General features: G+C 46.8%; 1 long non-coding RNA gene across 2 annotated transcripts in view; it reads right to left on the bottom strand.

Moving 5' to 3' along the window:
* Positions 1 to 14,722, bottom strand: part of LOC138076710 (uncharacterized) — a 40,995-nt gene extending 26,273 nt beyond the window's left edge. For both annotated transcript variants that reach the window (XR_011144686.1, XR_011144687.1), the window contains exons 1-2: positions 14,517 to 14,722; positions 14,295 to 14,367 (exon numbers count right to left, since the gene is read on the bottom strand). This is a non-coding gene — a long non-coding RNA (uncharacterized lncRNA). The remainder of the gene's footprint in view (positions 1 to 14,294; positions 14,368 to 14,516) is intronic.
* Between the last annotated feature and the right edge of the window lie 576 nt (positions 14,723 to 15,298).

Raw genomic sequence — 15,298 nt, 5'->3', positions numbered from 1 at the left:
GCTGAGTTAAACAGCTTGGATATCAGGAGTGTGAGCTCCCTCTGACAGAAAGTGTGTGTCCCTAATTTATCAGGAGAGCTAGATAAATTGTTCTAAAGTTAATCTCAGAAAGTGTTTTTCCTGACAAGAGACCTCAGTAACCTACATGTTGTCCGTCTGTTTGCTGGTACGAATCCCAACACCCACCCAGAGACGTGACCGTCTTTGCCAGGCTGGAAACATGGCTCTGAAGAGCAGTCTTCCAGGAGTTTCATGGGTGACAGGATGATTTTTTTTTTTTAATAGTGCTGGCTGGAGGAAATTGCTTCGGATTGTTAAATATATCAGTTTGTGGACCAGGAGGTCAGGTGTAGAGTACACACATTCCAAGAGAGGATCTGCAGTTTTCTTTTCACAGAATCCTGTGTGGGCAGTTCCCACCTATTCATTACACTTTATTTATTTTTATTGTTCTTCATTGCCCTTTCACTCTGACCTTTCATTTGTCAATGTCACCACATCTGCTTTCATACTTTCTTAATTGTTTTGAAAAATCAGAGCACCTTGGAACTTCACAGTACCAACTTTAGACTATGAAGAAAATACCAAACTGACAAATATAATTAAGGAATTAAATCTAATCTTATTTAAATATATATATATATACACACACACATGCATCATTGCCACCATGAAGTGAGATGCAAAGTGCTAAGCTAATAAGGAATAAGAATGAGTTGCTCAGGCACTTGGCCAGGGGGGTATTCTTCCTCTGCAGCATCCTCTTAGCACAGTGGCCACGGTGACTAAAATGGCAGATAGCTTGGCACCAGAAAGCATGGCTCCCATTCCTTCCACCTTAACTCTTTCCAGAACCAAAAAAATAAGCTTATATTTAAGCAATTCTCAGTAGGTTATATGAGAAGATTCTTACCGTTCCTCTGAGCAGATGCCTTCAAAGCCTCCATGGTTTAGTAGCTACACTCCTAGCAGGACCTAGAGAACCAGTGTTCCCACAGCCCATGGGACATTTAACTTCACTGCTCCTTTCCACACACCTGGCTCCCTGTGATCCCAGCTCACGATGCTTCTGTTCGTTTGGAGATGTGACATTTCAGACTCACTTCTGTGCAGACTGTTGGGTGTGAGCATTTCACCTCTCAACCCACACCCATTCCTTTGGCCCCAGACCACACATTTCAACGTTAATAGCTCAGCACCACTCATGCATTTATCTTCTGATTATACAGTAGCTGTAGCCAAGGCATGAAAACTTATTAAAAGGCCGGGGCCCCATTCATGAGATGCCTTACGGTGCCTTTTACTTTTAGAAAAATAAGTTGACTCCCTCTCCCCGCCCCACCCGACTCTATAGAAACTGTTACACACAAAAGAAAAAGGGTGGAAAGTCTCAAACAAGCGCTTGGCAAACAGGCAAACAAATTTGATCATCTCCCCTTTCCTCTTCCCCTTCGTGAAATACAGTATTTATATATTCCAGCCTCAGAGAAGATAGCAAAACGTGATCTTTCACAAGAGAATTACAGACCTGCTTATTACAAAACAGATGTGCTCCAATGGCAAAGTGCCTTCTCCCTCCGCCCCCAGCTCCCTGTCACTGTAGCTTACTTCTGCCTTTGCCGTAATTAATGTATCTGTGACTCCAGCTGTCAGCAAGGCCATCCCTAGCACACTGCAATTGGAGACCCGGAGTACAGGGCCATCTCCTCCCCTTCTAGCACGCTGGCTGCGTGTACAGAATTTCCTGTCCTGTCTCACAGGCCCCAGGGTCAGACCCACCGAGAGTCAGCTTGATTCTCTGGGTCTGTGCTCCCAAGGCCTTGGCTTTTACCAGGGTTGTTTCGAGGTCCAGCAGAATAGTGGCAATCCCTGTGAACCTCTAAGGAGAACTTCCCACCCACATTGTTGCTTATTTTCCAAAGGGAAAAAAAATGATAAATGTGCTATCAGCATCAGCTACCAGAGCTGGAAGCACTCCCCAGCAGCCCGTTTCCCTCCTCTTTGTGGAGCCCCGAAAGCCTGGCCAGTGCCAGCCGCAGGCCTACATGACACACTCAGCCACCAACCCCCAAACATGAACAGACAGGGCAGAGCTGGCTTAGCATTTGGGTCTGCCACAAAAATTCAAAGTTGCTGTTTTCAACCCAGGATACCTTAGCGCACACCTGAACGCCCTTACTGTTTTCGACCCTAACAAATTACTTGGTGCACTGTAGGTAATTGTTCCACTACTTAGAAACTGTCGAAACGAAAGCAAATCTGTGGATTACCACCTCCTTAAGACCTAAGCTAATACCTGCTTTCCCTCATGGTCCATTTTTCATCCCATATTAAATATCTCGTACATAAAGCCCAGGAGAAAATGGCCCATTAATCTCCTAGAGCTGGCAGCCAACTTCAGGGAAACTCTTTTCTCTTGAAAGGCCCCTTCCCTGGTGTATCACTTGAGGAAATCCCTCCTCGCCGTGCCAGAAACTCGATTGTGGGACAGTCCAAGCCTGGTGAAATGCTGGCATCTCACCCTGCAGTAAAAAAGCCAGTTCTTAAAATAGACCTCAGTTTGCACCGCAGCAGGAAGGCCGCAAAGTACTTAAACAGCAGTCAACTGGGATGGGAGTCATGTTCTTTCCAGGGTGGCTCTTTCTCCAAGTTGAAAGCTCTGTATGTGAAAGCCACATAAAACTCCCGTCTTCCCCCTTTGCCTCACTGCCTTTTCAGGGGACTGTATTATGGTCATCTTCATGATCATTGTGCTTAAGAGTAATCTCTCTAGGAGCTTTAATATTTGATGAGCTGAGAAGGCAGTCACTTTTGGATTCTTCCAGACTAGGCCTGCACCAAGAAGGGAATATCGCTAGGACTTGGGATTTGTGGTTTCCAGCCAACCCAGTGGTGTCCTTCAGACCCCCGCTGAGGGACTGTGCCTGGCTTCCTTCCGGCTGCGCGGAAAGCCGAGCTGTTCACAGCAGTGTGGCTGCTGTCGGCCACCTTTGCTAAGCTGCAGTGAGTCCCCTTGCGTGGAGTCCAGCCTCTGTTTTTGTCTGTGCATCTGTACACACTGCACACCCACACTGGATAGTTTCTTCCCGTGCCTTCTCGAAAAGGCATGACTTCCAAACCTGTGGCTTTGTCTCTACCCATGAGCCAGAAAGGGCCACACGTAAATCATTGCATCAGGGAAGGACTTGCGTGAGGCCACACTGAGCATTTTCTGCAAAGAGAAGCATGATCTGAGGAAGCCAAGATACACTCGGCTCCTAGTTTAGGGTTAAGCCAGTGCTGCTGTTGCTGTGTGGGGGCAGTGTTCCTCACCTCCACTGACCGGCTGCTCTTGACTGAAGTAACTAGACTCTGAAGTAAATCTTCAGCTCCTGATTCTAATACTGCCTGGAGTCAACACAAGGTGATTTTCTTTTTTATTTTTTTTACTTCTCCCAGTAAAGAGAGGTAAGTGCAGTTCCCCCCACCCCCTTATGGCTTGAGGTTCCTGTCTCACTACTTTTCTTCCTCTAAGACAATGTGAGAGAAGTAGAGAGTTGGGGCAAATCTGAAAGAAGCGAACGTCCCCTCGTTGGCCTGAACTGAGTTGTTGGAACCACTCTGTTTTCCTTTCCCCGGTCCTTGCCAACACCTGGGCATTAACAACAGCTCCGAGTGTTGTGTCCTCTGCACCGTCACTACTTGAGCCCAGTGACAGGTGAACAAGCCCTGCTCAGCTCATCTAAACAGAGAAATGTGATTTCTACCATGGGGGACAGTGTTTCAACAGTGAAGTACCAGTACCCCAAGCCATTGTCAAAAGTCATTGACAAAAGTCAAAAGAAAAGTGTGGAACACCGTCTCAAGCACACCCACAGTCGTCGGGGCTTTTAATTTAAATGGGCTCCAAGGGCTCATGCGATAGAGCCCTTTCCTCCTGCAGTGGCCTCCAAGGTGATGGAAGGCACTGTTAACCCCGAGTGAAAAGACAGCTGCTGTTTTGTTAGGATTTCCCCTGTAGAGAGAGATGCCATCTTGTTAGGAAGGTCTGCAGTGAAGCCAGTTGTTACCCAGGTAGAAGATTCAGGCGCTTATGGAAACTCAACACGATAAGATACCCTCCTAGGCCGCTGAGCTGCAGACCAGCCTCTCTTCCCTTCCCTTGACCTTCCTTGCCGCAGTGCTGAGCCCAGATTCAGGCCTGGTAAACTGGCTGGTGGACCTCTGGGGCTTGTGGCTCCTCACACTGACCTTCGTATTCATGTCTTTTTGCCCTTAGGAGTGCCTTATAGTACTGCCTCGTGCTTCTAGTCTAGACTAGCAGACCCACTTGAAGCCTGCAGGGTCCTTTGCCTCAGCATGGATCACCTTGCTTCTTCCCTGCTGGCTGCTCTCGACACAGGCACGCTTGGAGCCCACATATTCCATGCACATGTCAGACCTTTCACCTTCATTTAACCTGGTGCCTTAACCTCATGAGTACAAGGGTTCCTGTTGGAAGCACATTGTCAGAGCAGACTAGTGGAAACACTCCTTGGCGCCATTGACACTTAACAAGGAAACACAAAAGATACAACCACATAATGTTTTGACTCTGTTTTATGCTGTTTCTCAAATTACTCCTTTTGTTTGCTTGCTTGCTTTTCATGAACCAAACTCAGGGGAATGTCATGATGTCACCAAGGCCAATGGGTAGAGAAATTAAACTGGTTATTCAGATTCCAATTGTAAAGTCAGTGAACTTAGCCTTTTTCAGGTGAAAAAAATTACCCAAACACAAGGATTTTCTTTTCCTTTACTGTATAAAGGGTTTCTTTTATTTTGCCACCTGTCTTCCAAGTGGGAAGTGAGAGGCCTCTTGGTTGGATTGTGGTGAAGGCATTCCTACATGGTGTGGGCAGTCCACCAAGCTATTACATTAGGCTTTCACCACCAGAGGCTTAGATTCTGATTTTGGTCACCTTTCAGGATCCTATTGTGAATAGCCTATCCTAGAACATTCAAGAAAAAAAAAATCTATCTTTAGAGAACAGTAAAAGGAGAGGAAGTGTGTAGGCTGGAAGTGAAGAGCATCGAACGTGGGGTGCGGAAGTCTTTGCACAACTTGTTCTTAACGCTCCTGGGTCAGATAGATGTCATTTTCCCTTATTTCTGTTCATGCTGTACAGAACTGTCTAAAACTTGGGGCTTGGGCTATTACTCTGTCACTCTGTGTTGAGCTATTTGTAATATCTACTGTAACTTATATGTGTATTATTTCTGTTTTCTGGATTTTATTGCCTTTTGTTTGGGCATAAGTTATCCATAGTTTTGTTTACATCATTTTTAAAAATATCAATAACTGTAATAATAAAAAAAAATAAACTGTGTTGTGGACAAGACCCCTAGTTTTTACGGTCATCTGTCATATAATTTAAGTGCACCAGTTCCTGATGTATAAAGTTATCTCTCTCTCAATAAACAATGCAGAAAGTACTTTCTCCTCTCATAACAACTCCATTCAAATGCTGTTTTTGCGGGGGTGGTGAAAGCCCAAGATGAGCGCTGGATGTTAATTCAAAGTCAAGATTTAAACTTTATTGAAAGTGAGCTATTGGGACCTTAAAATAGTTCTTAATATTTTTACTTTTTTTTTTTAACTGTAGTTGGTTCACAATGTCAGTTTCAGGTATATAACAAAATGATTCAGATATATAGATATATAAAATAGCTCTTAATCTTATAGACTTCATTTTTTTCCTGATTTCTTCAACCTCAATATTCTAATCAGCCCTTCCTATGCTTATGAAAAATATAGTGAAACTTTGAAAAAATTGCAAATGTGGTGGTCTAGGCCTCAATGGCCAAAACAGACCATGATTTATTTCTGATCTGAGACAAACCCGTCCCAGCTCCCACATGGAGCATCTATCCCAGCTTTCCCCCAAGCTTTCATCACCACTGTACTCTCCAAATTAGAGGAGCAAGTGCCAGATGGTAGGCCATTAGGCAAGGCCACCGGTCATTCCTAAAGACCATGAAGACCATACTTTGTGAGCAAAGAGTGAAAGTAGAGGGGACTTGTCTCTGTGAGGACAGCAGCCCTCTGGAGCTGAGAGGTGATGAAAACTATCTACATGACCTTCCCCAGGGCTGGCCTTCACGGCCACAAAAAAGACCATGGGCACAACTGTCCACTCGGAACCTTTCAAAAGCACCATTGAAATTCACCTACTCAAAGACATTGAAGAGACCAGAAAAGGTGCTTCTGGTTAAACATTTACCACAGGTGGACTCTGAGCCTCACTCTCTAGGACACACCTAAAGAAGTTCATGCCCAGGTGCCCCTCCTCCACCCCCAGGAAAGTGACTGGAGCTCATGCCCATTCCGTCCAAGGAACAACTGGACCTCATCTTCACAAGCAACCTGCCACAATCCACAATAAAAAGAAACAAGTTAATGTTTCACTGAACCAAACTAGACACAGCGCAGCCAGAGCCCCGATTCCTGTGATTTACAGGACGGGTTAGCCATCCCCCAGTGGCAGCAAACCTGAGTGACTGGATAACTGCAGGAAGTTTTCACATTATCACAAGTCATTTCCAAAGGGGGGAAAGAGACACCATTCTGTTCCCCTCTCCCCACCCTCAGGAGATGTGATCGGAATCTCCCTGAATCATTTCCAGTCCTGTCCTTTGATGAAGCCACTAGATGATGACTTTTAATCGGTGGTTCCCTCAGGAGTAACACAAAAATACAAGCAAAACTCAGGATCCCATTGCAGACAACTGAATCCAAATCTTTCTGGATGGGGCCTGAGTATTTGTATTTTTTTGAAAGTTCCCTGGGTGAGCCCTGTGCATCCTGAAAGTTAAAACCCACTAGACTGAATGAACGGAGAAGGCAATGGCACCCCACTCCAGTACTCTTGCCTGCCCATGGACGGAGGAGCCTGGTGGGCTGCAGTCCATGGGGTCGCTAAGAGTCCGATACGACTGAGCGACTTCACTTTCACTTTCACTTTCATGCACTGGAGAAGGAAATGGCAACCTACTCCAGTGTTCTTGCCTGGAGAATCCCAGGGACAGGGGAGCCTGGTGGACTGCCGTCTATGAGGTCGCACAGAGGCGGACACGACTGAAGCGACTTAGCAGCAGCAGCAGCAGACTGAATGAAACAAGTTTCCCTGAAAGAGCCAAGTGCTTGGGATACTGGTAGTCCACAGTGGGAAAGATGTCAAAGGTATGTAGAGGGACTGAGCCGTCTTAGTTGCCCTCCAGCTCACAGCTGTTGTCTCCCTTCCTCCCAACAGACACCGAACAGGTACAGTACTTTGGAACCTGCTGCTCAGAAATTGCCATTGTTTTCATAAAACCTGAACTTTATACTCTCTTAATTTTCTTCCGGGGTGTGGTTAGTGTCTATTTATCCAGTATATACCATTGCCAGACAGCCGGGTGAGTAGAAGTCATGACCACAGGTGACTAAGCTGATCTACAAAGACAGTCCTGTGCCCTTCCTTTCATTTTTTCATTCCTCCTCATTATGCTGCAGTTGTCCTCAAATGTATGCACGTGACAGTCTGCTGCCAGGCCAGGCCCACCCGACAAACATGAAACTTATCACTCCAGTGTTGTTTAAATGGAAAATCACTAGGTGCTTCTTGCCTAGAAAGGCCTCGGAGGTTCAGAAAAACCTGAGCTGTGTCGAGATTTGCCTTCGCTTCGTGGAAAAACTATAGACTTTAATTAAACCACAATCATTCTGAATCCAGGCATCTATTGAACTGACCACCTTCAAGCTCCCCTGCCAGTTGCAGGTGAATGGAAACTTAGTTCTTCCCCTCTCCTCCTTTTGTGAAGTCAGGAACTTTGATGATGACAAATACTCCTCATTGATGGAGCACTTGTACAAATGGTTCAGTCTTATAAACAATGTCTGCTCCATTCCCACAGTGCTTACCAGAGGGGGTACCTCCACAGCAAAGACTTTATTGAGAATCACTGTAGAAAGACAGTGTTTCCAAAGGGCAAGGATGCAAGTAGAAATGAACTTGGGACTTGTTCTAAAGCAGCATCCTTAAAAATTACATTATTGACGAGTGGGGCCAGGTTGTGGGGGTCAGGGGGTGTTTAAAGTGGATTTTTATTACTGTATTTGGATTCTGATTAGAGTAGAGGATTCCTTCCCCAAGAGAACAATGGCCCCTGGTATATAATACTCAGGAAGCCCAAGGCAAAACCCACACAGCAGATTCATTTATCCTCCCTTGTTCGCATCTATTCCTTCATAGCTTGGACAGAAAGGTCCAGCAGGAAGAACAAACTGTTCCCACAGCGGAGCCTACAGAAATTCTGATTTATGTGCAATGACTTACAATTTACCTGGACAATCAGGAGATTCATAATAACCCCCTCGCCCCCCGCTCTATCTCATATTCCTCCATTAAGAGCTATTGGTTTTAAGCCAATCAGTTCAAGTTCATGGGTTCATACAGTATTTCAGATCCTGCCATACAATCTCAGGCAGCTGTTGGTCTGGGGGAAATTCCTCCAGCTTTTATCCAATCCCTTCCAGACAGCCTGATATGAGAATCACTTTCCATGGCTTCTGTGCTCTCCCAGGACGGTTTGTTGTTCTGAAGCTGAAGAGCCGCTATTAGCACCATCATTTTTTCAAATGAACATTGAGCTAAATTATCTCAAATGTATAAAAGGAACATCTCTCACTGTGTTATGGAAAATTGCCTTCCAGATTACAAGACTATACAAAGCACATATTAATTTGGGGCCCAAGAACATCCAAATTGCCTTAGCTTCCGTGCTGTATTGTGATGGCACACTCTTAATAATGCCGGGTTCCAAGGAGACCGCAAGGTGCACGCTGTTAGGAAAATAAACCAGAATCTTTCTCCATTAGGATCACTGCACGCATACTCAAGCCCAGCTGGAGGTATTTCGCTCTGAGATTCAAGCCTTTTGCAGAGGAAATAAATTCCAATTGCACAGGCAGGGAAGTGGATGTGAATTCTAAACTGGGTCAAGCTCCCCAGATGGCTTTCTCACTGCTACCCAGGAGTGAGGCCACCAAGGAAGCAGCCACTGCAGCCCCAGTGCCCAGAGGAGATGTCTAATGATAGACATCTCAGGAAATACCTCTTGCTCATCCAAGTTCAGTTCCACAGCAAGGGGAAGAGGGACAGCAGAGGCCTGGCACTGACTGATGGAGTTTGCCAAGTGCCAGTACTTGTGGCAAACGTATATCAAAATCAGCATGTGGTCCAACAACCAGCAAGTCCTGGGAACTAGCTCTGCCCAAATCAGCCCCAAACCTGTCCCCCTGGAACCTCAATAGTCAGTTCATTTGCAGCCCACCATGGGGATATTTGGAGGTAAAAATAAACTTTTTTTAAAATAAAAATTATTCGATGTTTGCCTTGTTTGTTCTACCTACTCTTGTTTTCTTCTTTTTTTGAGAAAATATCAGAGACCATCTCAGACATAATGATATTTCATGCTGATGTGCTTTAGCACACATCTACAAAACATGTTTATTTTTCTTCTACAGAGTCACAATGCCATTATAACACTGAATAAAAGTAGTGATAATTTCTTGTTATCATCTGCTGCTCAATCCCAAATCAAATTTATCTCATGATCCCCCAAATACCTTGTTTTGTTTTGTTGGTTCTGACAATAAAGATTTTACAAAATAAGGTGCTCCTCCTGAAGGCTCGACACACTGTAAAGAGCTATGGTTCCATTCCAGCTTTCCTTTCTCCTTCTTTAGGGAGCGGGGGTCCCAGTCTCTTTGGAGGACAGTACCCCCTGCCCTATTCATGCCAGCCCATGCAGCCAGCAGACAAGAACACACAGGAGTGAGCACTGCCAGGCTGCATCATCCTCGACCTCTCCATTCAGACAGCTGCACCAAAGCTGGAGGAAAAGTTGCCTTTAATTGAGGAAAGAGGGCATTTCAGGAGTCTGCTGCACCCCCGACATGACGATAGTGACTTACCAATGGATGCTGAATACCTGACTAATTGAAAGGCCTAGCTCCAGAAACAGGGTTGGTTCCTAGAGAACTGAGTGGACTCAGAACCCTTTATTTGCAGGGAGGCAGTTTCCCCCAGTGCAGAGGGTCCTGTCTGTTCCCTGGCACCATGTTGGGACCTAAGGCACTAGCTCCTGAGCCAACATGTTGGGGGTCCCAGGGGTGGGTTCCTCAACTTCTTACCCATCTGCTGAGATGCCCTCACCGAAAGGAGTTTAGAATTAAAATCCTCTTTATTCAATTCTTTCACTGGAGGAGCATTTCAATTTAAAGTATACAATATTCATGACATAAACTTAAGAGGCACAAAAATTGATGAGAAAAGAACTCTCCAAGACAGTCATTTAGATATGTTCTAAAGCACGTCATTGTTTGCCGTGTTGTTAGTTGGGCATATCACTGATCATCTTATTTTTTAAATCAGATATAAATCACTGTTTGATTAAGACTGTTTTTTAAAGTAGGAAAGAATCTAAGATTATTTCTCATTATGGTCAAAGCTATGACAAACCTAGACAGCATATTAAAAAGCACAGGCATCCCTTTGCCAACAAAGGTCCATATAGTCAAAGCTATGGTTTTTTCAGTGGTCATGTATGGGTGTGAGAATTGGACCATAACGAAGGCTGAGCACCAAAGAATTGATGCTTTTGAACTGTGGTGCTGGAGAAGGCTCTTGAGAGTCCCTTGGACTGCAAGATCAAACCAATCAATCCTAAAGAAAATCAACCCTAAATATTCATTGGAAGAACTGAAGGTGAGGCTGCAATACTTTGGCCACCTGATGCAAAGAGCTGAGTCTTTGGAAAAGACCCTGATGCTGGTAAAGATTGAAGGCAGGAGTAGGGGACAACAGAGGATGAGATGGTTGGATGGCATCATCGACTCAATGAGCATGAATTTGAGCAAACTTCAGGAGATGATGAAGGACAGGGAAGCCAGATATGCTGCAGGCCATGGGGTCACAAAGAGCCAGACACAACTTAATGACTGAACAACAACAACAACAATGGTCAAAACTTTTCACCCTTAATTTCTCCTTAATAAAACTTCTGATCTCAGACCACAAAAACAACCACAACAATAACAAAACCAGAGATAATGGCAGGAATGGAATCCCTGATGCAATGTGAACATTATGCAGGAACTAGAGCAGCCCTTCTCAAACTGTGGTCCCCAGACCAGCTTCACAGCATCAGCTGGGGATGTATTAGAAGCGTACTTTCTCAGTTCACTCATGACTGGGGTACATGGGGACAGGAGGGGAGACCTGTATTTTAACAAGTTCCCCCACAGGGGATCCTGATGCAGCCTGAAGTCTGAGACCCACAAGGACACAAAGAATCTCTGCCAGTCCTAGAGCCCTCCCTGCTGCCCTCTTTGGTCAACAAACCTTTTGGAGGCCTCCCATATGTCAAGTGTTCTGTTAGATTCTGGAGTTGCTGGAGCACAGCCTCCCTGCCTCCCCACCCCCAACCTGAAATGTACATAGAGTGAATGGAGAGAGGTGCTCCCTGAAGCCAAGAGGGCAGTGTTCACCAGTGCTGTTATTGCAACTGTTAGATTCCTGGCTCCTCAGCTATGATGCTCAGTGACCTCGGGCAAGTCATTATCTCCTTCTCTCTGGGGATAATAATAGTCATCAGGTTATGGGGCTGTGGTGAGATTTCAGTGAAACAATGCAGACGGGGCATTTAGCACTGGACCTGACACACAGAAAGAGAGGAGAGGCATCCAGGGTATAAGGGAAGAGCGTGGACAGCACGTGGGTCCACACCACCGGGCCAGGAAAGTTTCTGGGAGTGGGTGCCTTTGAGGCTGGTCTAGGAAGGCGGCTCATTCTGTGTAAAGCCGGGCTGTGAGCTGGAACCCAGTGGTTCTGAGGCTCTTACTGGCTCCAGGGGCTGGGGTTCTGAGATTAGGGAGGCATCTCCAGCAGGCCCTGTGGGCTCAACAATACTATTTGGTTATCATTCTGTTCTTGTTTACCATTTTGCCCAGCTCCCCCTTCCCGACCATTTTAAAAGTCAGAATCACCTTCTGTAGCTCCTGGAGTTTATGAACATCTTATCCAGGTGGCCCAGTGGTAAAGAATCTGCCTGCAATGCAGGAGACTCAGGTTCGATCCTGGGTCAGGAAGGTTCCCCTGGAGAAGGAAACAGTAACCCACTCCAATATTCTTGCCTGGGAGATCCCATGGACAGAGGAGCCTGGCGGGCTATAGTCCATGGGGTCACAACAGAGTCGGACATGACTGACTGACTAAACAACAACAAATCTACCACCATCCAATAAATGGAAGCCTCCTTCTCCCTCGCTGGCTTCCCTTCTTGAGAAATGTGGTTGAATCGAGGACTTCACTACTCACCAGCCTCAGCACTTGCCTCTCAACTATCCTGTCCGGTATTCCTCTCAAAACGTTTTCTCACCAAACTCCCCCACTTTTGCATCAGTTTGCAGAAACACAGAAATGTTGGATGTGCAGGTCGACTGGACTGATTCAAGTTTCCCTTCCCAAAGGGTGCTTCTGCGTGACGCTCACCAGGCCTCACCTTGGCTCCCTTCCATCCCCTGTCCCCCTGAAGCGGGTCAAGGACCCTGAAGTTGTTTGCGGCATAGTCTGTACTTTTTTTTTTTTTTTCAAAATAATTCTTTTCTCCTTTGTTTTTATTTTTAATTGAGAAGGCCCAGCACAAACGCCAGCACTGCGCCCCCTCTGTGTGTCTCTTCCCCCTCTCCATCAGAAACCTGGGCCTCCCGTCCTCCTTCCATCCCTTTATTTCAGTGGCCAGCTGATTGGAAAAGAGCGGCCCCCCTCTTCCTCCCCATCCCCACAATTGTCACCGCCAATTAGTGCATTGTTAGGACACACAATGGCGTTACTGTAGCCAGTGGAATGGGCGGCCTTTGTGCTTCTCCAGCCGGCCGTGGGGGCAGTCAAGTTTCATTTAGAGACTTAAAACACAACACCAGAAGAAAAATGCTATCAGAAAAGCAAAAAGGAAAAACGGAGAAAGAAAAAAAAAAAAAAAACAGGAGGAAAGAAAAAGAAGGAAAGGGGGGGAGAAAGATGATGATAAAGATGAAGACGAAGGCGAAGAAGGCAGGCAGTAAGCAAATGTTGAAAAGGAGAAGAAAAAAACCCCCTGCTATTCAGGGGTTAGCCCCAACTCATGAAAAGACCCAAGTGGTCTCTACACACTGAAGCCCCCCTCAGAACACAAAAAAGGGCTTGGGCTTAACAGTAATTAGTGGTCTGATTGTGCTTGGAACACTGTGTGTCTTTAGAGGATTTTCCCAACTTTGCTATTTTATTTCTTTCAGTCTTCTCAAATCTAGGAGGTGGGGGGAAAAAGGTGGGGCCGGGGGAAGGAAGGGGCCACACTCGCTCCCAGCAATCTGGGTTGGGGGGGAATTTGGTCTTTCTCTTTGACAGGTAAATTGGATTTCATTCTCTACAGCTTGTAACTAATTACAGAGGGTATTTTCTGGAAGAACGTGACATATGGGTGAGTTTGGGAGTCACTGTTTTATTTGTTTCAAGCGCCCTTCCAGCAGCCTGGCCCTTTTTGCAGCCTGGAAGATGCCCCCAGAGGCCCAGCCCTTTAATCCAGAGCCACAGGTGGTAGACTTTTTCTCTCGGCCAAACTTTCGTGTCCAAGAGAGCTCTTTCCTGCTTGTAAAGATGAATATCCCAGTTTAAACATGAGACCAGCCTGAAAAAGCAGCCTTGGCTTCTGAGCTAGTAGTCACCTGGAACGTTGGTCAGAGGGCTCTCAGGCTGGAAACACAGCTCCCCCGGTTTTCACTCCTCTGGTCCTCATGGATCCTCCCAAATCGATGTGTTCCCTGCTTGTTAGAGCTCCGGGTACAAAGGATGCTCTCTGAACCCCAGAAGCCTGTAGCCACCCTGCCCTTAGACTGGTCTCTCTCTCCTCCCACCTGCCCCACCACAGCCTCCAGTTTCTAAAATGTGCCAAGATGCACCACGTCACACTGGCCACCAAACAAGAATATCCCTGTGTCATTTGTAAGATTTTTCTGGGAACCACCCCACCCAGTGCAGCTCATTCATAAACTTGTGCCGACTTCACTCTGTGACATGGGGGTTCTATTTCCCTGCAGATGCACGAAATATGCCTCCCCTGTCCCTTTGTGAGTCAGACCAGACTCCCAATGTTTGGTTGTTTGGGTGGTTTTTTGCTTGTTTGTTTGTTGTTTTAAATAAGCTAATTAATGGAGACATCCATTCCATGCAAGGTTTACATAAAATCACACTCACTTGAGAAACAGTTTCCCCTCGCTTTATCCAGGTCCGGCTCACGGTCGGTGCCTCCTCTGTTTGGTTTTTCCATCTGTCAAGTAGAAGCCAAGGGTTGGGGGCTGTTCCCCGGCGTTCGCTGAGACCAGAGGGGGGTGGGGGTGGGGGACCCCAGGGTTCTAATCCACATCCTGCCAATGACCGCTGGGTGTTCATGTGCCAAAGGGGTGCCCCTGCGCTCACCTTCAGGTATTGTCATGAGGATGAGAAGAGACAGCCTATGAAAAGAGAGGAGCCCTGGCACACACCGCCTGGCAGCGAATACACACCGGCTTCCTTCCGCGTTGTCTGCGGTCCCGGGCCGCTGGAGGGGCTCATTTTTCATTCCCTCCGCGCCGCGCCATGCGGCTGTACCGCTTCGCTCGGAGTGGACGCCTTGTCCACACCGGCTCCCTCACCCCTGCCTCCAACCCCGCGGAAAAAGAACAAGACCTGATTCCCTCAGGAAATAGAGAGTCAAACCCTCTGATAATGGCCCCTGGAATGTCACAAACACCCCAAGTCAGGAAATGCAAATCCCAGGGAGGCCGTAAGGAAACAATGCTGACTGAGCTTCTGCTAAAGGCGGGGTGTCTGAGACTGGAGTGGAGAGGGGGGCGGGTGCTTTGGTTCCCCCCAGAGCTGGGGCAAGGGAACCTCTGCTTCATGTGGCAAACAGAGGAGTGGGCCCAAAGGGGTGCTTGGTGAGCGACTTGGGGTATGACACCGGCTCCTGCCATCTTCCTCCATCCTCAGCCTTTGGCTTCCTGAGGGCTCACAGAAACTCAAAGCCTGAGAACCTGCAAAGAACGAGGGACACAGGATCGCAGCGGAGGGCAGCCCCGCCCGGACCACAGCAAACAAGGCTTCAAGCCCGCAGTCCTGCTATCAAGTTCACTGAATCTCATCTCCTCTCTGTCCACTGTTACTTCTCCCATCCTCGTCCTCTCTCTCCCCAGGCCATTTCAGTGGCTTCTTAACCAGCC

This window comes from Capricornis sumatraensis, chromosome 3 (assembly GCF_032405125.1).
Source record: "Capricornis sumatraensis isolate serow.1 chromosome 3, serow.2, whole genome shotgun sequence".
NCBI classification, from domain to species: Eukaryota; Metazoa; Chordata; class Mammalia; order Artiodactyla; family Bovidae; genus Capricornis; species Capricornis sumatraensis.
This window is presented reverse-complemented; position numbering and strand designations above follow the sequence as displayed.